This window comes from Eurosta solidaginis, chromosome 1, assembly GCF_040869045.1.
Source record: "Eurosta solidaginis isolate ZX-2024a chromosome 1, ASM4086904v1, whole genome shotgun sequence".
Taxonomy (NCBI): Eukaryota; Metazoa; Arthropoda; class Insecta; order Diptera; family Tephritidae; genus Eurosta; species Eurosta solidaginis.
The window spans coordinates 161,112,539-161,137,148 of record NC_090319.1 but is presented as its reverse complement, the minus strand read 5'-3'; the positions used below and the strand labels follow the sequence as shown (position 1 = coordinate 161,137,148).

General features: G+C 38.7%; 1 protein-coding gene and 1 pseudogene across 3 annotated transcripts in view; one reads left to right on the top strand and one right to left on the bottom strand.

Annotated features, from left to right (window-relative positions):
• The window catches only part of l(3)80Fg (dnaJ homolog subfamily C member 16 l(3)80Fg), a 2,137,133-nt gene that overhangs the window by 1,532,014 nt on the left and 580,509 nt on the right, over positions 1 to 24,610 (bottom strand). The window lies entirely within an intron of this gene.
• Positions 7,725 to 8,449, top strand: LOC137238684 (eukaryotic translation initiation factor 3 subunit I-like; annotated as a pseudogene).

The window sequence follows — 24,610 nt, the reverse complement described above, 5'->3', positions numbered from 1 at the left end:
TTACACAAACGGCATCGTAACAAATTGATAGAGAGGGCGTCCGGGCACGGTGAATTCTGTGTATGCCTTACTACTGTCATCAAGTTCGATTTGCCAAAAGGCGAACTTTAAATCGACACTACTTATAAAGTGTGTGTCATCGAGGCGACTTAGAATGCCCTCGATGTTTTGTAGCGGATACACATCCTTCACCGTGATTCCATTTAATTTCCGTGTATCTAAGCAAAACAGATTTTTCCCGGGTTTACGCACTATTGTCGTGCGGTTACTCCAAGGGCTTTCACTTTCCTCTATCACCCCCAGCTTCAGCATCTTGTCTACTTCTTCATATACTATTTTCTGCATGGCTGGGGATAAAGGATAGTGCCGCTCCTTGATTGGCACCGCGTCGTCGACCAGCTTGATGGTATGTTTTTCTATGTTGATACGCCCTAACCCATGCTTCTCAAACGTCCTGAAACCACTGACAACTTCGCCTAAGCGTTGTTTTTGCTCAGCTGTAAGGCTGTGTAATACGCGTCTCTCATTTCGATCTTCTTCAGACACCATTTCCTCTTCTATCTTGGTAAGATCGATTTCATCGGCAGCTATTACCTCCGTGGCCAACTGGAATGTATGCCAAAAGTCCACGCCAAGGTAAATATTTTGCTCCAGGTAGGGGCATAAAAAAAATGTGATTTTGTGTACTAAACTATTAAATCTTAGGGGTACCGTGATCTTGCCAAGAATATTGTGCCTGCGACCGCCTGCCGTTTTGCCGGAGGACACATACCGCTCGATCGGCACAGCTATTTCGTCAACGAACTCCCTACACCGCCGGTATCTAATAAGCCGCGTTTTTGTACCCCCAAGATTTCAATCTCCGCGAACACCCGCGGGTCAACGCTACTCATCTTCTTGACCGAAGCTATTACTTTTTGCCGGAGTATTTTTCGTTGACGAAATCGTTGCCCCGCCTTCTGAACTCTTCGCGACACTGCCAGACGTCCCATCACTATACTTTCTGCGAAGATTCTTTCCCGAGTTTCAATATATTTTTTGTACCGTTCCTCGTAGGATGGCGTACTTTCCTTAGGCGCCTTCGGTTGCCTATCCGTCGTAGTGTTTTTAAAAATAGAAATTCCTTTTTCGTTTGTTAATGCACACTCCTTGTCGAGGGGCGTGTTCGTAGCCGCATCTATTTTGACAGGGTTTGGGTGCCGCGCGATTCCCCCGTCGCAACCGCGCTCCGTGACATGTTTCCCGAAGGATTACACGACGGACACTTGGGGGTAATCACGTCTCACTTCCCGCATTTGTAACAAAAAACTCGACGCTGTAGAGACATAGACTCGGTGAAAAAGTGCCCATCTTCACCACAGTTCCAACACGATACTTTTCTCTGAACCACACCCTGCTTGCCTGACGAATGATGTATTTCCTCCACGGCGACTTGATCCTCATCACCGGGAGTGAAATACTCTTGTTATTGGGCCTGGCTAACCTCATCGACGCGCTGTATACGTGTCGTAAACACATTCGCTGGCATACGCTCGCGACGCGGAAAAACCCGTTCAACCTCCTTACACTCCATCCTTAACTGGTCCAGTGAGTACGCGGAAATTGGGTAAACCATTTTGGCCAGGGACTCGCGCAAGTTCCCTTTTACCAACCGTACTATTTCATATTCCGGGATGGGATTCCGGAGTCGCGAGCGCAACGTACCAACGACGTGAAAATACTCGTCGATCGTTTCATTCGGCCTCTGCTTCCTCTCCGTCAATTCCCTTAGAACCTCGAAATCAGTTTGTTGCGACGCAAACTGAGGCCGAAGTGCATGTTGTAGGGTTGGCCAATCGTTTCTACCATGGGACCGGATATAGTGCCAGTACTCACGCACTTCGCCACCCAGTAGTTTGTGAAAGTCGCGTATGACCTCGCCCCATGAACACCCGTATTGTTCTTTTAGATATTCTAACCTAAAAATAAAATCTTCTGCCGTCATGGTGTCACGATTCCCTTGGAAGCTAATGCCCCACTTCTCGATGTTAAGATCTGATCTGACGAACTCCCTGTTTTCGCGTGCTACTGTTGCACGATGTTCTGTAGAGATAGCCGCGGGTGCACCTGCATCCACAATTGGTTGTTGGCGAATTGGTCGTGGGTCGTGGCGAGTGAAGGCATGTGTTGCCGTATACGATGTAGGCCTATTATTGCTTCTCATTGTTTGAGCGTTGGTTGGGTTCTCCTGTATCGCAAACCCATTTCTGGAACGACTGGAATCGTAGGATTCCATACTGGAGTTATGTCTCCTTCTTTTATTTTTATTACGCGACCCATTACTCCCTATTCCTGCATCTGTGTCTCTTACCGTTCTAACCAACTCCGGTATGATATCGCGCATTTCTTTAACAATAGCGGGTTTTACCTCCGCCATCATCTCCCTCAAAATTGGTTCCATATCTTCCCGAATATCTCGCGAGCCGTTTTTAGATGAGCGATTGGGTTCGCCATTGTTGGACACGATAGGTGGGGGAAAGGACAGGTTGGGCGGTGGGGCCACTGTTGGTCGTGCTGGAACTCTTTTGGTGGCTTTGGCAATGTGCCTGTATTTTTGTTGATTTCTATCTGTGTGCTATTTGAGCTTGCCTCCTGTCTTGTATCCCCGCCCATGGCTCCTGCATTGTTACCCCCTCCTATGCGATCCGAGAGATCGATAAAAGCAGGGTCGTTTCTACTAGGCTGGTTGGGGTTCTGCTCGTTAGGCTGTAACATGATTTTATTTCTGTTTGTATATCGGAAATTATAAGGGGCTGGTCTACGATTCATTAGATACGCAATTTTTTTCCTATACCGCTTTTCACCATCTATGACTCAACACTAAATAGTTTCGAATTTACTTTCTTTACTTTCTTAATTTCACTGTATATTTATGGGGAGGAGGTTCAGATGACTCGAGGCAAACCAAAAAAAAAAACTCGGTTTCTGTGAGGAATCCCAGGAGCAACAGTTACGTTCCGGTGAGGATGTATAGAATTGTATATGCTACCAAAAAAAGGATATCAAAATGAAAACATCGTAATTAGGGGGCTCGTTATGCAGCACAAGCTTCACATGCCTAAATGCTTGTGGCCATAACATTTTAAAAACTGAATACGCAGCTCTTTTTCATAACTTAAAAAAAAGGACTTCCAATTCTCCTGATTGTAACACAAAAAAAAGTATGTAGATTGTGTTGTATTTAAAAAAAAGGGCAAAAAAATCAATTGAAAAATTTACTTAGATGCGAATGGCCTGACCTTCTTGGTTTGGCTATGTCATCTCTGGGCTATTGGTAGGATCTACCATTGTGATTCCATCCTTCCGTATCGGTGCGATTGGGTTCCTGAAACTAACACCACTTCCAAGTCACCAATTTGGACTGATGAGCACACAGAGGCAGACCCGTTTAGTTGGATGATTGTATATCTGGTGACTTTACCTTTAGCTTGAAATATTTATTTTGAGAGAGTGAGCTTTGATCCTTTTCCCCGGATTAGATGGTAAAAATCCACGGAATGTTTGCTCATTAGTGGGCGCCAATTTCAAGCTAAGGCGCAGGTGTTGTACCCTATGGTTTAGTTTAGGTGTTATAAATATCGGTATATACCAAATTTCCTACTTCCGGTTGTGTGTCATATACTACATGACACCATTTTTCTTTTGATTGGGCGCCATAATTAATAATAGTAACGTACACCTTGAAAGTGCATCCGCCCCTTTGCGCGATCAATGTGGGGTTGCCCTCAGCTAGCTCAGTTTAAAGCGGGATCCTCAACCCTTTTGCCACATTGATGCGAGGCGGATGTTACAATCATCATCCTCATACGTTTCCATACATCCCACCAGAAGCCCACCCTACCTCGGACCGCTCGTTTATTTCGGTGTTCAGCAGGTCCCCTTTCTTACCTTTGCTCCTCGCGATTCCACACTACCTACCCTTTCGCCATAATCCCCATCCCCAACCGATTAAATCAGCAAACCATATTCCAATTTCTTTTCCTGCTTTAAACAGATATTTTAATACGACAAGAAAAATGCTTAACAGATTTAACTTTTTACAATTATAAATTAAACAGACATTTATATTTAATCTCGAATGCCTACGCATAACACATATGTATAAGTGGATTTGACAATCTTACAGCATATATATATATTATTTTAAAATTTCTTCAACGGATTCTCTCCAAGTGATTTATTCATCATGAGTTCGGTCAAAGCAACCAAAAAATTACAACATACAAAAAAAATGTTATATAAAATATCTTAATTTTCTCTTTCCTTCTGTGTCAGCACAAAAAAAAAACCAAACCCTTCGCCTGGCTCAAGATGAGCATTACTTTTAATGAAACACCCAAATCCTACAGCCTACCTAAAAGAGCTCTCTTCGGTGGAAAACGGATATTTGGGGCAGCTGGATATATCAGCAATCAGGAAATTATTGCGGTCTTGGCACCCTGGTTTGGTGATTCCGTGTACTCGACTATCACCAATTTGACATCAAATACCAAAAATTACAAAATCAGTTGATACAATACGTTACATATATATACATAATTTTTTTTATCTTAAAAGAAACTGCCTTCATTTGCTTGTTGGGTTACATTAACCAAAAGCAACAGATGTCGCAGTGTTGTGAATATCAATTGGCACGAACCAGAATAGAAGTAGGATTAATGAAGACAAACAAAAAACCGCTGTGATGGCTGAATGGTTATAGCAGCGGCGCCTAAACGTTGCCGATGAAGGAATTTAGCAGTTCCCGAAATGGATCTATACAACGAGCTTTGGCAGTTGTCTAAAATTTTTTCTTTCTTCTATTCTAATTTAAAAATTTTTTCAATTAAGAAAAAATTTATCATAACAATAATAATGATAAAAAATTATTGTTAGGCCTTGAGCTCGATTCGAACCCGCGATCTTAAAATCAGTAGGCCGATATAACAACAAAAATTGTTAATACATCCCAGAGCACGGGGAAAAAGTGTCAATAAAATATGACACTATGGCGGCATTGCCATCAAACAAGTCCAATTTTCACATCCATTCTGCAACAGATGTCGCAGTGTTGTGAATATCAATTGGCACGAACCAGAATAGAAGTAGGATTAATGAAGACAAACAAAAAACCGCTGTGATGGCTGAATGGTTATAGCAGCGGCGCCTAAACGTTGCCGATGAAGGAATTTAGCAGTTCCCGAAATGGATCTATACAACGAGCTTTGGCAGTTGTCTAAAATTTTTTCTTTCTTCTATTCTAATTTAAAAATTTTTTCAATTAAGAAAAAATTTATCATAACAATAATAATGATAAAAAATTATTGTTAGGCCTTGAGCTCGATTCGAACCCGCGATCTTAAAATCAGTAGGCCGATATAACAACAAAAATTGTTAATACATCCCAGAGCACGGGGAAAAAGTGTCAATAAAATATGACACTATGGCGGCATTGCCATCAAACAAGTCCAATTTTCACATCCATTCTGCAACAGATGTCGCAGTGTTGTGAATATCAATTGGCACGAACCAGAATAGAAGTAGGATTAATGAAGACAAACAAAAAACCGCTGTGATGGCTGAATGGTTATAGCAGCGGCGCCTAAACGTTGCCGATGAAGGAATTTAGCAGTTCCCGAAATGGATCTATACAACGAGCTTTGGCAGTTGTCTAAAATTTTTTCTTTCTTCTATTCTAATTTAAAAATTTTTTCAATTAAGAAAAAATTTATCATAACAATAATAATGATAAAAAATTATTGTTAGGCCTTGAGCTCGATTCGAACCCGCGATCTTAAAATCAGTAGGCCGATATAACAACAAAAATTGTTAATACATCCCAGAGCACGGGGAAAAAGTGTCAATAAAATATGACACTATGGCGGCATTGCCATCAAACAAGTCCAATTTTCACATCCATTCTGCAACAGATGTCGCAGTGTTGTGAATATCAATTGGCACGAACCAGAATAGAAGTAGGATTAATGAAGACAAACAAAAAACCGCTGTGATGGCTGAATGGTTATAGCAGCGGCGCCTAAACGTTGCCGATGAAGGAATTTAGCAGTTCCCGAAATGGATCTATACAACGAGCTTTGGCAGTTGTCTAAAATTTTTTCTTTCTTCTATTCTAATTTAAAAATTTTTTCAATTAAGAAAAAATTTATCATAACAATAATAATGATAAAAAATTATTGTTAGGCCTTGAGCTCGATTCGAACCCGCGATATTAACCAAAAGCTTTTTACAAGAATTTTGCTGTCTTCACCTCACGTGGTTTTAGAGGCACTGTTGTACGCCTGTATGCTGGTGAAAAGTGATTGTGGTAGATTTTCGAAAAAAATTTCCCTGGCACAGACCAAAAGCTTTTGTTTATTGACGGGGTGGTGTTCAACTAACAGATAGAAACTATATTTTAAACTGAGTACAAAAAGGCTGGTGTTTTTGCGCCCGTTTGGCGTTCATGCACCTCGCGTAGTCTTCGGGGGTGCAATTGACTCATTAGTATGTGAAGAAACCCAACAAACACAGCCAAGTTTATTCTCGAACGTAAGTTATCACCTTACGCGGTATTTGAGGTGAAGTTGAGGAATTTTGAACAACTTTCTAACCGCACTTCCACGTATATGTAATACATATATATAAAATTATATTTCGTTCATTTTTATTGCCACAAAAAAAATATATGTACAATTGTTATTCGAACAATCTGCATATCATAAATAAGTATACCCCAAGTACAAAAATGAATACCAGCAAAGAAAATTAATGGCCTTCGATCCCAAATAGAGAATAGCCTTTGCGATAATGTAGAGAATTAACGTTAAAGATTTGAGGAAAGAATTTGATCTCAAGGGCATATCGAGTCGACATTAAACTAAATTTTTTGTTGGGAATTTCGTAACCCCGGCAACTAATAACATTATCCAAAAAAAAAATTTACCAAAAAGAATTTTACAGGAAGAAAATTATGAAACGTTTGCCTGGGGCTTGCAGAAAGACATTAGAAATTTAGTGACAAGTCACCGCAATAAAAACTTTAGGTACATGAACCCCCAAAAGGCGCAAAAAAAAAAGAAGAAGGGACAATATGTCTCAAAAAAAAATTAAATCCACCGACTTAACACTGTTTAACTGCTGTCCCTGCGTATTCCACATCCATCATGCGCGTTAGCCAAAAACTCTGTAATTTTCGTACCGGCCGGAATCCTAGGCCTTTCGCCTTGAAAATAACTTTTTCCGGACGACCGCGGGTTTCTTTATGGGCGTTTTGCCCCGCCGCACATAAATTTTCAACACCAAAAAAAAAAACACTGTACGATTTTGTCCTTACTGGACCTCGCGCCAGGGATATGTATATAAATATACAACTTAATAAAATCGTTTACGCGATCCTGCGCACAGTCAACATAATCACCTTTAATGACACAGCTATTCTATTCTTTTAATGGTAACTAACCCCTTTATATAGGCAATTTCTATTGTTTTACATTCCAGCCAACAACGACCATATCTGCCTATATCCATCCTTTTCCTAAGCCCTAGCCCACCGTACCTACATTTCGTCATATGGCAACCTTCCGACATAGAGCGTTTACCTTACCTGTGGTGAGAAAGTTGTTGCTGTCATTTGTTTTGACATTTCACGGCGCAGACCGGCATTAAAAGAAAACAAACACATAAAGTCTATAAAATAGTAATGCACAATGCGAGCATTAATGCTGCAAAGTCATGAGCGTTCCATAACTCAAATCAAACCCAATCGTGACGGCGATCTACCCTTTTTATACTCAAAAGATCAAAAGCCAGATGTTTGGCACTCGCCAAATGACGAACGTCTTGGTGGCGATATGACGACAAAACACGGGATGCAGGACATGGCGTTGCAATTGCACCCCTACCTACAAAGTCCTCGGCGCGAACATGCGGCTTCAGCCACTCTGGCAAACAGGCGGCCCACTCCACAGATAAAGATGTGGGACAAAATCCAGAACGGTTCGCGATTGATGCACGCACAGCAGATGAAACCACTGCCGAGCAAAGCCCATTGCTACATATACCAATGCTGGTATCTAAAATCACATCTATGCTGTGGGGATCCTTGGATGAAACAATAATCATAGGGCTCGAAAATGGCCAAATTTCTGTTTGGGATATACGGGAGGGTAGTCGTGAGATTAACTCAATAAATGATCATACGGCTGTTAAAAACGATATGCAGGTAAATAAAAATGGTATTCTGTTTGTTACTGCATCCAAAGATGCAGCAGCGAAGCTATTTGACTTGGAATCGCTGATGTGTCTGAAGACCTATAAAACAGAATGGCCTGTATACTCGGCTGCAATCAGCTCAATTATGGACCATGTTGTCTTGGGTGGTGGACAAGACGCCATGGAGGTGACAACAACATCAACCTGGTGTTTTTCATGACGGCCACCCCACCCAATGCATCAAGAGCGGTCCAAGGTAGCGTATATCTTGCAGACGCCCAAACGTGGGGAACACCCACCCTGACAAGGCTGAATTTTAATACATGTCAAAAAATTTCGTGAGAGGTGTCAAATGACGCGTTTTAATTTCGGAAGCAATAATCCGAAGGCGGGAAAGTAATACTTTTACTCTGTCAAGATATTTTTGCAAAAAAAATTGTTTAAGAGTACGCTTACACATCCACCGATTTTGATCGCCCGATGCCGGTCGTAATCGTCCGATAAAAATAAACACATGTATTTAGATGAGCGTGTGTACATTTCAACCGATCACCGAATTGTTGTCGGCCGTTGTCGTTTTTCACTGCCGATAAATTCGCGCGTGTTAAATTTTATCGTCCGATAAATTGCGTGCATTTACTGTGAAAAATTAATTATTTTTGCGGTGGACTGAATAATTTATTATTTGTGTACAAAACAGGCGCCCTTTATGCGATAAGCACATAAAAGCATAAGCGCAAGCGTATTTTTGAGAAAAGTAAAATGTTAGAAACAAAATCAGCTGGCCGATAATCGGTTGCAATTTCAACACCAGCCCGGCCGATTTCATCAGCTGATTGCAATTTTTCGGTTTATCGGTGTAAGCGTACCCTAAGATGATTGATGTAATTTTGGCGATATTGTTGGTCACAGAAAAGAATTACTAAAAATGCGTTTTGCGCTGATATAATTTTCGCCAGTATCGCAGCCGTTTGAGGGTAATTATTCGGTTTTTTGTGAATATCTATTAATAAAAGCACAATTTTTTATTTCCGACTTCTAATTACTGAATTACATTACATAATTCTAGAATTCTATTCTGCTGGCATTTCCTTGTGTGTCTTCTATTCCCCTTTACATTTGCCAATTCCTCTTAAAAGAAAGCGTGAAATAAAACACGGAATACAACAAGAATTAGCAACAAAAATTTTAAGAACTGCTTGATACGGGCGCTGTTGTATAACTTCCCTCCTTTATCACCCTCTTAGTCTATGTCATGATCGACTTGAGTTCAATGATTTTCTAATGTAAAAGGGACTTACACTTTGCAGGTCCACGTACAATGGCTCAACATTCTAGGTCACTCCTTTCCTATGGAAAACTATACTAAACTCCCTTTATTTATGCTGATTTTGCGAAGACAAACCTAAATTTGATTTAACCTGATTATCATTGAATGTCCTGCATACTTATCAGTATCGAGGTTATAGATATCCCTGTTCGGTTTCGTGTCTATTAAATTAAACGGCTTTGATGGTTGGGGCCACCTAGCATTTAAGGTTTGCATCATTTTGGCCGTCACATCTGTCTTAATGTAAACAACTTTTCTTTACAACATTCTTACAAACTATATACTCTATTCAACATGAATACGAGTGTATGAGTGAATAGCCTTGTTGCTTCTTTTGCTTTAAGGAGCCCAAATCCGCTTTCACTACTTATTTATTTATGTTACGAGATTACGAAATTAAGTAAACTTTCTTTAAATAAGTATGTTCATGTCCAATTAAGAGATTGTGCACTTAATTTTAAATTGACGGCTGATAAAAAATAGCGAGTTTTTACAAAACGTTTGCTAATAACTTTTAAGTAGAATTGAATGATAATTATCCGCCACCGGCTTATGATCAAAACGTGTTTTCAGGTACTCCTTTGACAATTTGTGTGGTATTTTAAGAGTTTTTGTCAAGGAAAAAATTACCATTTTGTATACGTGGAGTCAAGTAACCACGGCTGTAAGGAACAGCGGGTACCCTGTCCATGCTTATTTTAGCTGAAAACTTTGTTTAATATGTCTATGACAGACCAAAATTTTAAATCCTATTTTTAATTTAGGTAAGATTTTAACTAAAGATTATTTTAGTCAGCGACTATGATTACGGGCCAATGCATTTTAAGACATTCCAAACCGGGTCAAAATATATGTTTGTACAAATGAATGAATAACTTAATGAGTGAATGCTACAATACTCTTCCGCAGTGGTAGCGTGTCTGGGTGGGCTATAGATAGCTGAGAGCGTAATTGGGCCATTTGAATCTTCGAAAGTAACATTAGTGGCTGGGATAGCATTCGTGCGGTACGAGTTTGTATTACAATGCTTAATTCTGCTCCTTATTAGGATTAGGTGATACAGCATGTGCTTTGTTACCTGGGTGTTTTTTGTGATAAAACTTATATTTACGGACTTCATAGTAGCTTTTGTCAGTGAAGTGGGTCTCAGATATGAGAAGTATGTCTATATTGTGGGTCTGGAGTAATGCCTTTACTTCAAGTAAATGCTTGGAAAGGCCATTGTCATTCCAGATAATGATCTTTAAGCGGTCGGGAGTGAACAGTTTTAAGTAGTGAGGGTGACAAGAAATGTCATCATTGTTGTGATTTGCTGCATAACTTGTTTCAATAGAGCGATAATTTCTCGCATTTCACTACCATTTTGGGTTGGGTTAGATGCGTCTATGTTATTTGGGTTAGCATTGCTAGAGTTTCAGCTGGGTTGGGGCCCTTCCAAGGCTTAAGAATACGATATAATGTTGCTGATTGGGTTGACTTGTCTTAAAGATGCACCTTGTTGTTTGGATTTCTCTTTTCTATGTGAGGTAACAGTACTTGGGTGAGTTTTTTTCCTCAATGACGGGTATTTTATGTTTTGTAAGTTTGAGCTGGCTTCTAAGGCTTGAGCAAACGATATAGTGTTGCTAGTTGGGTTGACTTAACTTGAAGATGCACCTTGTTGATTGGATTTCTCTTTTCCATGTAAAACAACAGTACTTGGGTGAGTTTTTTCCTCAATGTCTATGTCAGTCTCAGTGTATTTTATGTCTTGTAAGTTTTTATAGACCGCGCATCCTTTGTACTTGGCGGCTGATTATCTTCGCATAAAGCGCATTTGACATCATCAGATTTGGATTTTCGACTACATTCTGCAGACGTGTGGCTACGAGCACATTTTGTACATACCGGTTTTCGACGGCAGTAAAATTTCGTATGACCATATTGCTGGCAGTTAGCAGTAAGAGACTTTTAATTTCGTAAATCTTTTTGTTGTTGGTATCAGGTTTGAGCTCAATTATGAACATGGGTAGCGGCTTTTTGGCGATTGTGTGCTTCATGTTCCATATGTTAGTAACAGATTGGCCAAAATTTTTGAGTGCGTCTACAATTTCTTTGGTATCTATCGAGAAGTGCATATTTTTAAGAACTACTTTAAATGAACGTTTCGATTTATATGTAAAGAATTCTGTGTTCTTTAGTTCTAATCGGGTCACGATAGTTTTGACTTTGACTTGTTCATTACCCACTAGCTTTAGGTGAAACGAGTTTGGGGCAATTTCTTGTAATAAACTCATCAGTGGTGATATATTACTGACTTTGTCGACGAAAATTGGGGGAGTTTTCAGTTCTTTCTCTTGGGTTGGCTTGCCTCTTGGACTTAAAGGATAGAAAATCTATTTTCAGTATCTGGGGCATTTACTTGGCGCCTACCAAGCCAATATTGTTCGAGCTTTGCCTGTTTTTTTGACTCTGTACTCTTACCTGGGCTTTCACGTTGTCGTTTATAGGGTGGTACCTTTTTCCATTCAGTGCCTGCTGGAATCGGGCTAGTGACTTTTTGGGTGGGTGGGACTTGTTGCTGACTATAGAGTAGTTGCAATTGTTGCTGGAGGAACTCTATCTGCTGCTCAACATCTCCGGCGCTCCCAGTAGGGATTGTGGGAGTTTTTTGTAGCTCCGAGTTTTGTTGCTGTTTTGTTCGTGAGGTGAGCGGTTAGGATTGGGTCGGTTGGGTCAGCGGTAGCTTTTGTTACTGTTGGCTGATTTGATGGGTTGGGGTTTGCTGCAATAGCAGGGGTCTCCTCCCTTAGGAGGAGTGCGGTTAAGTGGCATTTTACTCGCTATTCACTTATTTTATATTGGCTTATTCTTATATTATTATTATTTTTTATTATTATTATTATTTTTATTATTATTATTATTATTATTATTATTATTATTATTATTATTATTATTATTATTATTATTATCATTATCATTATTGTTATTATTATTATTATTATTATTTTTTTTTTTTTGTTACGTGGAAGGAGGAAATGCTTTATGCACAAACCGGGTTGTTAAGCCTCGGTGCGACTCTCTGTAGCAGCGAGCCTCACCGAGTGCAGGACTCCCTTTCTTTCTTTTCTTTATGGGCTACCGACTAAAATCTAACCTCCGCGCATTTTTCGCACCTGGCTACGTGAGCCCTTTGGCTACTCTCACGTTATTGGGTTAAGCGACCACTTATGGATGACACTGCCCGGGTGTAGTCGCCTAGTGTTACTACCACTCTTCTTCGTTGCTGTGCGAAGTGATCGCATTCGAAAAAGGAACGTCGTCTATGAGCCCACAGTATAAGCAACTCGGATTTTCAATCTTGCCCATCCTGTGGAGGTATTACCGGAAGTAGGCGTGGCCACTTAAAAACTGTGTCAGGTAGAAGTCGACCTCTCAATGTGGCCGTTCGAACCTTGGCTCCAGCTAGGGAATCAGTTCCCTGGTCCACTTGCCTGCAGTACAGCAGCTCCATTGCTGTTGCCAGCGTCGGATAGAATCTTTTCGCGCCTGCGCTGCAGCAACATCTCTGCATACTTCTCCTCGGAGGTTGTAAATTGATTTCCTCTCCTCAGCGAGAAGATGTATCGGTATGGTTCCCGCAATAAAAGGAACTGTGTCTGCGGATACCGTGCGGTAAGCTGAGGCCATTCGTAGTGCCCCTCTGCGTTGGACAGAAGTAATAGCTGCTCGGTACTTTCGGAATTTCAGTGCATCCGCCCAAATTTCTGCACCGTACAAGAGTATAGAATCCGAAGCGGAAGCAAACAGCTTTCTTATACATGGCCTTGGCCCGCCTATGTTTACCATTAATCTACTTAAGTATCCTAGGATCTATGCAGTTTCCTCGCAGGCTCCTTGAAAGTGTTCCGAGAAGGTTAGCTTGCTATCTAGCCTCACCCCAAGGTATTTCGTGGAGCTGCGTGTTTGTACTTGTTGTTCTCCAACCATCATATTCATAATGGTGGGAATTCGTCTCTTCGTGAGGATTACGATCTCAGTTGTCGCTGTTGCGAGCTGAAGTCCATGGTTACTCATCCATCTATTTACACGGCGCATTACTTGGTTTAATTTAGGCTGCGCCAGCTCGCAGTTCCGTGCTGTATTTACGGCAGCCACGTCGTCTGCGAAAGCGACAAGAAAAGCACTTTTCGACCGATCCCTGGCCTGCTCCGCCTGTTATCCTCACCTTTCTCTGACCTTGATTTGTTTCGTACGTGAGCCAGCGATCTTTTAGGTAGTGCCTTAATATGGCTAGTAGATAAGGAGGTACCTTGAAAGTGTTTCAGCGCATCCAGCATGTCGTCCCACCTGACGGAATTGAAGGCCTAGCTTGGTGGCACGCGGTTTCGGCTTTCCTTAACGCATTTATAACCTCGGCTATGACATCTATTGTGGAGTGACCTTTCCGGAACCCATGCTGGCGATGGGACATACGCTGCGTGCGCGGTTTGCCAGCATTCGCATTCTATGGCATACCCTGCGTAGTTCGGCGATTCCGCTACTCCACCAGTGCACTTGTTTTTTACCTCTCCTAGGCCCTTTTGTGGCATTGAGGTCTTGCATGCGTGGTTCAGGCAACGCATGGTGGCTTCTACCGTAGCGTTCGCCGCTTCGGCACTGTCGACTCTCTGTCGTGCGCTCGCTTGTACAACAGCGGAGAACTTTGCAGCGTACACCTTAGAGGCATCCCCTTTTGTTTTCATACGGGGCGGTCTCCCTGTCCAACTTTGCCCTGAGTCATTAAGATGGAAGGTGATGTAGTTATGGTCACTGCCCGTGAGATCCTCCATCATCCTCCATCCAGCCGCCTTTGACAGCAGGTTTTCAGATACTAATGTAATATCAGGGATAGATTGTCCAAAGCCTGGTCGACGATATGTCGGGGTCGTGCCGGTGTTCAGAATGAACAATCCAAGTCGGGCAGCACTAGCTTTCCTCTGGTGTTAGTCTGGGGCATTCCCCACTCATCAGCCTTAGTATTGAAATCTCCATTATTATTATGTTACTATTATTATTATTATTATTATTATTATTTATTTATTTATTATTTTGTATTATGTTTTAATTTATTAACGCTTATTACATTATGTGGATATTTTTTATTTGATTTATTTTTTTTTATTTTGAGTATCTTGGCAACTCTTACTTATGAAGGAGAAGATTTGTCATCAAAGCTAGTGACGGGTGGAATTGCCCATGTTTAGACGTGGGTGAAAATATCTACATACCAAAACTGGCGCCAATTATATATACATACGTACATATTTGCCTGTGTTCTTTTCTTGGTTTCACTTTGTGTATGCTTCCGACATGGAGTCTCACTTTTATTCTTGTTTTATTTTTAAGAACTACTGTTTTTTGCCGTATTTTGTTTTTAGGGAGGAAATCACTTATTTGTTGTACCCAGAGGATGACTTGCTTGTTTTTATCTCACTTAGAGCTTTATTATTTATATTGTTTCTTATGTTTTGGCAGCACACACTTTAATTTTCACTTTACGCCAACAGGGTTGCCGAGTAGATTTATTGATGTAAAGAGTTTTTTCACCTTGAATGTGTAGGTTTACTTCAGAGTGAAATGGATTTTCTACCCACTTCGGGAAAGCCTTTTTTCTGCAAACGCTCATCTCTGCGTTCAACTCTGCCGACTAAAACAAATAATAAATCTGATGTGAGTGATGATGTGCATAATTCCAAGCATCAAATTGCTTTGCTTGCTAATAAAGGCAAGAGAATCCACGCACTCTGTACGGTGTCAATGCTCTGCATGAAGAGAACAAAAATCTACTGCTCAAATCCGATGATCTTATTGCCGGTATTCGCTATTTGCGCTCTCAGGTTGATGCTAAAGATTCCGCCCTGTCAACACTAACTGTTGAAGCTAAAAATCTTAGTAGCATTTTTGCTAATCTGGCTATTAACACACCAAAGCAGCCTACAGACGCTGAAATTACTGCTGAGAGTGTTAAGCCAATAAATACAACATTAAAACAAAACATAAGTGCAAGTAAATCGGAAGCCCAAGTGAGCATAAATGACGACGCTATTATTTTGCCTTCCCCTTTTGTCAATGCTGTACGTATTGATGGTGAAATGACGTCAACGTCCCATTCTAAAGTGCGTAACGCTGCAGGTACTAAAAAAGCTAAACGCCTGGTAGCAGTGATACCTCATGCTGCGTCGCAAGACTCTGCTATGCTTACCTTTGAAGCCAAAAGTATTCGGAGGAAATTAAGCAAGCACATTGTTTTTGGTAATTGAAATACCAGCGAATTAAAAAAAAGTTCCTGTATTAAAGTTTCCGCATAATTCGTCATTTTCGCCTACTGTTAAGGAAGCTGATATCTTATCGTATGTTTCAAGTCATGTTAAGATTGAATACCATTTATTGATATGTCATAGATTGGTAAAGAAAGACATTCCCATTGATACCCTAACTAAAGTCAATTTTAAATTGGGTGTTTCGGAATGTTCTTTTGATAAGGTGCTTAATCCAGCTATATGGCCTGAGTTTGTGAAAATTCGCCCGTTTCATTTTTTTTTTTCACCAAGGAGGTGCATCAACACAACAACGATAACCAGTTCCGTTATTAACCATTCTTCTAAAAATTAAAAATATATTTTCAAAATATTGCTGGGTTGAGAAACAAATTTAATTTATGCCTTGAGCTCGAACCTGGATTACGATATTATTGTTCTCGTTGTTGTGGTTAAACGAGAGTTTCTTCGATAATGAATATTTCGATGCGAATTTATATAATGTGTTTCGAAAGGACCGTGATTATATTAAATTCTATCAATTTACTTCGGTTCATTATGATGAAGAAGCAATTAGTTTTTGCTTTAATATAATGTAATGTATTTATTTATTACGGCGTCCTAAGCCTAACTTAAATCTATTTTACATGTTTATAATTGTCTTCTGGACTATGCAATCTAGAATAGTTACATCTATGTCCTACCTTGGAGTACTATGGATGGGAGACTTTCAGATCATGCGAACAAAGCGTTGTGCTTGTGTAGTATGTAGGCATTTTACGCATGTTAGTAAAGCGCGAAGGCAACATCTGCACGGCGATGCACTGAGTTAATCGAGTGATGCGCCTCAGTATGTGCTTCGGCAACCTTTTTTGTATGCGTACAAGAGCTTGGTAGTTTCGCTGCACTTCTATCGATGCTATGGAAGTCCGCCTGTCCAGCACTAAATTGGTAGTGTTCTGCAATAATTGTACAATTTTTGTTTAAATTTATTGGAATGACATGATTTAATATCATTCGGTAGTTCATTATAGGATTTAAGACCTTTATAATACAGATTACATTTGTCTGCTTCAGTTTTATAAGCCAGCAGATTAAAATCATTTTTATTAAGAGTATTTACAGAGTGTATATCTTTTACATATTTTATATTCGTCCTCAAATACGCAGGCAAAGTTCCTTCTATTATGTTTTTAATAAATTTTATGGTATAATAAAAAAGTTGCTGTCTAATGCTAAGCCAATTAAGAGAGCATAGCATGTCTCTGATAGGTGTGTCATACCGTTTTTTGAGAATGAATCTCATAGCGCGGTTCTGTTGCTTTTGAAGCTTGTATATCTGACTATCTCGCAAGATGAAAAATATAGTTGGGCAATAAATAAAATGAGGTTCGATTATAGATCTGTAGACGATGATTTTATACCTTCTATTTAAATATTTGCAGGTTCGTTGTGTAAAATATAACTTTTTCGCTATTTTTCCTACCGTATAATCCACGTGCTCGTTGAAATTCAGCTTATCATCTATTTTTATTCCCAAGTATTTTAAGGTGCTGACTTTTTCAATTAGTTCGTTATTTATATTTAAGTTTTGTAGCTCACTGTTTTGAAAATTGCGTCTAGATATAACCATAAATTTCGTTTTATTGACATTCACTTTTAGTCTGTTTACGCATAACCAACCATATACGCTGTTAAGATCTTCTTGCAGCTTAGCATATATTTCAGTAATATTGTTCCCACTTATCATCAGCAATGTATCATCAGCAAACAATTTTATTTCACAGTGCTTAATGGAGCTAGTTATATCATTAATATATATATTGAACAGTATGGGTGCCAGCACAGACCCTTGAGGTAGACCAACAGGTACCTCCCTTTTATCCGATACGGACGTTCCAATCACTGTTCTTTGGTATCTGTTAATTAGGAAGTCTTGAAACCATTTTAGTTCTATACCAGAAACGCCAATGCAAGAAAGCTTTTTCAGCATTAAGTTTTGGTCGATCGTCTCGAATGCACGCTTTAAATCCAAAAACACAGCTAATATGTGTTTTTTCCTGCTTAAGTCTTCTTTCCAGTTAGCTACAACCAAATTCAAAGCACTTTCACATGAATGTTTCTTTCGAAAACCAGATTGTTGAGGTATAATAATTACATTATCTTCTAAATATTTCACAAGCTGATTTTTTACCACTGTTTCCAAAATTTTTTCATCACATTGTAACGTGTTAATAGGTCTTATCTCCTCAGCTTTGATGGTATTTTTAACTTTTTCTAATGGCACAACTTTAGAAGATTTCCATAAACTAGGAACGAGACCTTTATCTAAGCTCTCATTAACAAGTTGAGAATAGAAGAAACCTGTATACGTTATGGAGTATTTAACGACTCCTTCCGACACAAGTTTCTTCCCTCCAATTTTATTTTTAAACTTACTTACTATATCAACTATCTCTGAAGTGGATACTTTCTGAAACTTAAAAACATTAGGGCCATTTTGCTCATCTATAGTACCTTCATTACTAAAAGAAGTAGGAATATTCATGCTAATCTCCAATATACTATCAATGAAATAGTCATTCAAAGACTGCGCTATTTCATTTTCCTCTGTGTAGAGTTGGTCGTTTATTTTAATTTTTTTAATACCATTATTTTCTTTAGCCATGCTTATGGAATTTTTCAAGTTTTTCCACATGACCTTACTATCACCAGCACTATGGTTGATTTTGTTTTCCATGTACTTGGCTTTTTTTATCTTAATTAGCCGTTTATATTGGCGTTTCGCACTATAATATTCACTCCATTCTCCAGTGGATAGGCTGATCTTGTAAAGATTTAGCTTACGTTTATTTAAGTTAGCCAGCTCAAAATCATACCACTTGTTCATAAGTTTGACACTGACTTCTTTAGAATATGTCAGGGTGGTCACTGCGCTTAATATAATGGATTTCGATATGGTTAATATTGCTGTTGATGCCATTGATTGGAATTCAATATTTTGCAACGTAGATGTTGCCAACTGCTTTGAAATCTTTAAATATAAGTTAGGTGAGATCTGCGTAAAGCATATACCAATCCTAAAGAAACCCAGACATAAAATACCTTGATATTAAAATTTAAGAAACAAATATTTCAACAAGTATAAATTATCCAAACCGGTTATATATAAAGAGAAATATCTGTTTTATTCAAGTAAATTTAAATCCTTGAACAGGTAATTATATTCTTAAGTTCGAATTGGAAGCAAAACTCAAAATCATTTAAATTAAGTCTAAAATACGAGAGAGTCGATTTAGAAAACCATTTATCTGAGAAAGAACGCAACTGGATAAATTATCAACCAAATAGGATTCAGATATATTTTTTACGTTATTTGGATACAACTCATTACTATTATCAATATAAGACCAATCAATATTGTCCAAGTTGAAGTCACCCATAAAACAGATACTATCATTATTATCACTAGATGCTACTGCTAGAATATTGTCCACATGTGCTCGGTATAGCATATCGTTGCTTGTCGCAGATTAAAATATTCGAAACCACTTTTACTGACACGCAGAGCTGATCCAATAGTCTATCATCATTCTTCAATGTCACGAGTGACGAGCGAAATTTCCGGTTAACTGCTATAAGAACACCTCCACCTCTACTGTGACTAGTTTTAATATAATCACGGTCCTTTCGAAACACATTCAGCCCAATTCTAAACAAAAATTCCTTGGGGGTTTTTTCCCTTCTCCAATTCCTCGTATTATAAATAAATATTCCTTGTGAGTTTTTTCACTTCTCCCTTTCCTCTAATTCTGAACAATGTTCGAAAAAGCGGAAATCGGTTATGGGAGAAAAGTAGGTATTATGAATGTGAGTGAGAGGGAGATTTCTCTGCCATTTCTTAGGAGTTTTTTCACTTGTTAAATTAAAGGCAATGAACCAAAATAGTTAAAGCAAATTGGTTCTTTTAAGAAAGAACACTTATTTGTACGAATTTGTGCGAAAATATGTACATTCTTCAACATATTCTTTATTTTAAGTCGAAAAGTATATCACAAGCAACGGAAGAGCTCTTGGTATATTTGATGCAGCCATCAAGAAGTTGCGCAAGGATTTTTTAAGAAGGCTTAAATGGATTTTGGCATATGGCGAGGGGCGAATTCAACTCGACTTGGCCTCCAGAAAATTGCTTTGCTGAATGGAAGCAGGTAACACCAGGGGATTTTTGGTATCCCGCCGTCTTCTTCTTCTTATGCTCCTCTGTTGATGTTGCTGTGACACCAATGCATTACTCATTTCAGTGAATACCATATGAAATGCAATACTGTACATTGTTTATACTTTATTTCTTAATTTCAAACAAATTCGCAAGAATAAATAAACTTTTCAATTTTTTAAACAAAATAAGATATGCGCAAAGTTCTTGGTGAAAAAAACGACACGGGTGAATTTTCACAAACTCGGGCCATATAGCTGGATTAAGCACCTTATCAAAAGAACATTCCGAAACACCCAATTTGAAATTGACTTTAGTTAGGCTATCAACGGGAATGGCTTTCTTTATCAATGTATGACATATCAATAAATTGGATTCAAATTTAGCATGACTTCAAACATACGATAAGATATCAGCTTCCTTAACAGTAAGCGAAAATGACGAAATATACAGAAACTTGAATACAGGAAGAACTTACTCCCCGTTTTTTTTGATTAACTTCTACATATCGAAGCTTCCTTCGCCACCAGATGGATGCACCGTTGTATCCTTCGCCGATGACTGCGCAATAATGGCCACAGGTCCAAGCCCACACATCGATGAGCTTTGTAACAAAATAAGCAGCTATCTCCCTGATGTCTCCAGTTTCTTCGCCACGCGAAACCTCCGAAGAGATCTAAGGCCGAGCTTCTCTTCCAATTTGCGTCGTGCTTCTCTTGCTTTTCCCTACAAATTGACCGGACGGGACCTACATGTTTTATACCGACTCCGAACGGCATCTGCAAGACAGATGAGTTTTCACTGAGAGCTTTTCATGGCAGAAATACACCCGGAGAGCTTGCCAAACACTGCCGAGGGGCGACCCCGTTAGAAAAATTTTCTTCTAATTGAAAAACCTTATTTCTAAAATTTTGATGTTGCTTTGCCCGGGGTGTGAACCCAGGGCATACGGTGTGGTAGGCGGAGCACGCTACCATCACACCACGGTGGCCTGACATTATCACCGACCAAATCATCGGCGACTTTACTTACAACATGGACGCGCCAAATGTCGACCATATTGAACATCCACGTCGATGGCACCACGCTACCGACTGCCTTGCACCCTAAAATCTTGGGTGTGCCGTTCGATCAGGATATACATTTTGGAGACCATGCAGGCCCAATTGTACCGTAAATACAGAGCCGTAATAAAATCCTCAAATCTCTTGGCGGCAGCATTTGGGGTAAAGATAAAACAACGCTCATTACAACTTACAAAGCAATCGGCCGATCGATTGCATGTTACGCGTCCCCGATATGGTCACCACTGGAAGAAAATACAGGCCTGCCAAAATACTGCCCTTAGAACCGCTACGGGCTGTCTCCGTATGTCCCCAGAACACCATCTACGCAATGATGCGAGAGTACTCCCCATTTGGGAGAGAAATTAAATGCTAACCAAACAGTTTCTACTGAATACCCAGAAACCTGTGTATACCTACAGACATCTGATTAATGAGGCTACACCGCCCAGAGGCTTAGGGGGTCATCTCCGTAAGCATTGTGAGGAAATACGGCACCTGAGAACACAGCCGTATGAAGCGAAAAAGCACAAGCAGGTCCTCAGTGATAACCACAAACAGGCGTTGGACCTCTATGTCAGGAATTGCCCGGCAAATCCGCTACTCAAAGAAAAATACCCAGAACTAGAAGAGGAGGAACGCAATCTCTCTACAGAAACGCGAGTCACTCTAGCTCTACTTCGATCTGGATACTGTAACTCTTACCTCTACAGAATCGACCCCGACATACAAAATGTATGTCCTGCTTGCAATGTATTCCCACATGACACCAACCATCTCTTTAATTGTATTGTGGAACCAACGCCTCTAACACCCCTCTCGAGCGCCGACCATACGGCCATAGTAGTATAGCGTCGTCACTCACAAGACGAACAGACTACCTGATTCCCTATTTGCGCTTCGAGGGAGATCTCAACCCAATACTGCCCACTGTTACATATGCGTAACGCAGCCCGTTTGAATTGGAAACACCGGTTAGTCATAGCAGGCTAGTAAAGTTTCAAATTTTTGCATTCCGAGAAATATAATAAAATGTAGATAACCATGTCAATCAAGCACTGAGTCAGTTGCACTTTTTATTTCATCGCGTTTGGTCGTTGTGTGAAAACGACTTTTTCAAAAAGTGGGGCGAAACGCAAAATTACAACGAGACGAAGGTAAGAACAAATATTAAAATAATAAAGAAATATTTTAGCAGTGAAAGTTTTGTGTTTATTTACTTAGAGATATATATATAGAATTATGCAAATGCAAAATGAAATGTTTGGTAGCGGTAGGCTTCTAGGGATAACCGACAATCGGAGCGTTACGTATATGTAACAGTGGGCACTCCTCAGCACTTATATTTAGATTGTCTTCGTGCATGTGTAAGGCGTAGAAAAGTTAGTAAGCCGTTACGATTTGGATAGAAAATGTGGATCCTGAATACAACTTTAGGATATTTAGTAAATTTAGAGATGTACCAAGGATCGAATCCTCGTATGAAAGAGGAATATTCACTCCAATACGGGAAAAACATAACCCCGCTATTTTGCATGTTGGACGCGTTTGATGAAAGTATCAAGAGTTTAGAATTCAGTTTTTATTTTAACAACTTACCGGAACCGGAACCATTCGACCAAACATAATTCCAAAATCATGTCCTTTGCAGTCGAAAGAAGAATTTAGAAAACTTGAACGTGGTTACATGTGACGCAGGATAGCATTTTACTTATACGTGCACAGACTATTTTACCGTCGTTCTATTACCATGAGCATTATTACTTACGTGAGGATGTCCAAGTAACTTTAAATACACTGGATTTAAATATATACAGCCCAATTCTAAACCAAAATTCCGTGCGAGTTTTTTCCCTTCTCCCCTTCCTCGTATTCTAAATAAAAATTCCTTGTGAGTTTTTTCATTTCTCCCTTTCCTCCTATTCTGAACAATGTTCGAAAAAGCGGAAACCGGTTATGGGAGAAAAGTAGGTATTATGAATGTGAGGGAGAGGGAGATTTCTCTGCCATTTCATAGGAGTTTTTTCACTTGTTAAATTAAAGGGAATGCTTCAAAATAGTTAAAGGAAATTGGTTCTTTTAAGAAAGAACACTTATTTGTACAAATTTATGCTAAAATATGTATATACATTCTACCACAATATTCTCACTGTTAATACAACAACAACTACAACCACCTATTGGCTGGGGAGAAGCACTGCCTCAACAACAACAACAGGTGCAAATGACAGCTTTGAACGTCAATGTACAGTGTTGCAATACCGTCCTTAAAAACATCCAAAACCCGTTTTCCTAATACCCAAAACTTCCACATGCTCCAAAAATTTCCATAAAAATACTCCAAATTTTTTATTCACTTTTTATGTACAAAAAATTTCCAATAAAATATTCCATACTTTGTATTAATTTTTTTTTTATTTACAAATCTCATATAAATTTTATATAATTTACATTTTTACCAAAAAAAATTTCATAAAATAACAATAAATAAAATGAAATGAAATTGAAAACGATAAAACAATAACATAAAATAAATTGAATTCAATAAAGTGAAATGAAACAAAATAAAATAAAATAACATTTAATTAAAGTAAATAAATAAAAATAAAATACAATGAAATAAAATAAAATAAATAAAGTAAAAAAAAAAAATAAGTTGGAATGAAACTAAAGAGAATAAAATGGAATAAAATTAAATAAAGTGAAATGGCATAACAAAAAATAGAGTGGAACCAACTAAAAGAAAAATAAATTCAATGAAATGAAATGGAATGAAGTAAGATGCAACAAAATAAAATGATACGGCAGAAGTGAAATCGAACAGCAAAAATGAACTGAAACGAAAAAATATGAAACTATATTAAATTAAACGGAATGAAATGAAATAGAATAAAATTAATTGATATGGAAAATAATCAAAAAAATATGAAATTATATGAAATGAAACGGAATGATATAAAATGAGATGAAATCAATCTAAATCATATGGAAATGAAAAGAAATAAAACGAAATAACATGAAACTATATGAGATGAAACGGAATGAAACGAAATGAAATTGACAAAATATTAAATGATATGGCAATGAAAATAAAAAAATTAAATCAAGTAAAATGAAATGAAGGAAAAGAAACTACGGTTGCCACACCATGCTTTCATTTGGGACTAAAATTCATCGAAAAAAATGATCAGATCTCAAAAAAGGGACCAAATTTTAGTTTTATTTTATTGGTATACACACAACTCGGCAAATTACTAGAGTGTCATGTCCGTTGTAAAATGTAAAAACTTTAGGATGTTTACATGGTTTCCTATATAAAATTTTAATAAACATAGCGAATAGAAAACACTTGGCTTCAATTCAAACTGTACAAACAAAACTAATGCGTACTTTTAGGTATTACATTTTCACATTTCTAAGATAAATCTATGTCTTTCACCAACCGAACGTTGTCAACCTAGTTTTGTTCGATTGCAATACAATAAAATGTGTA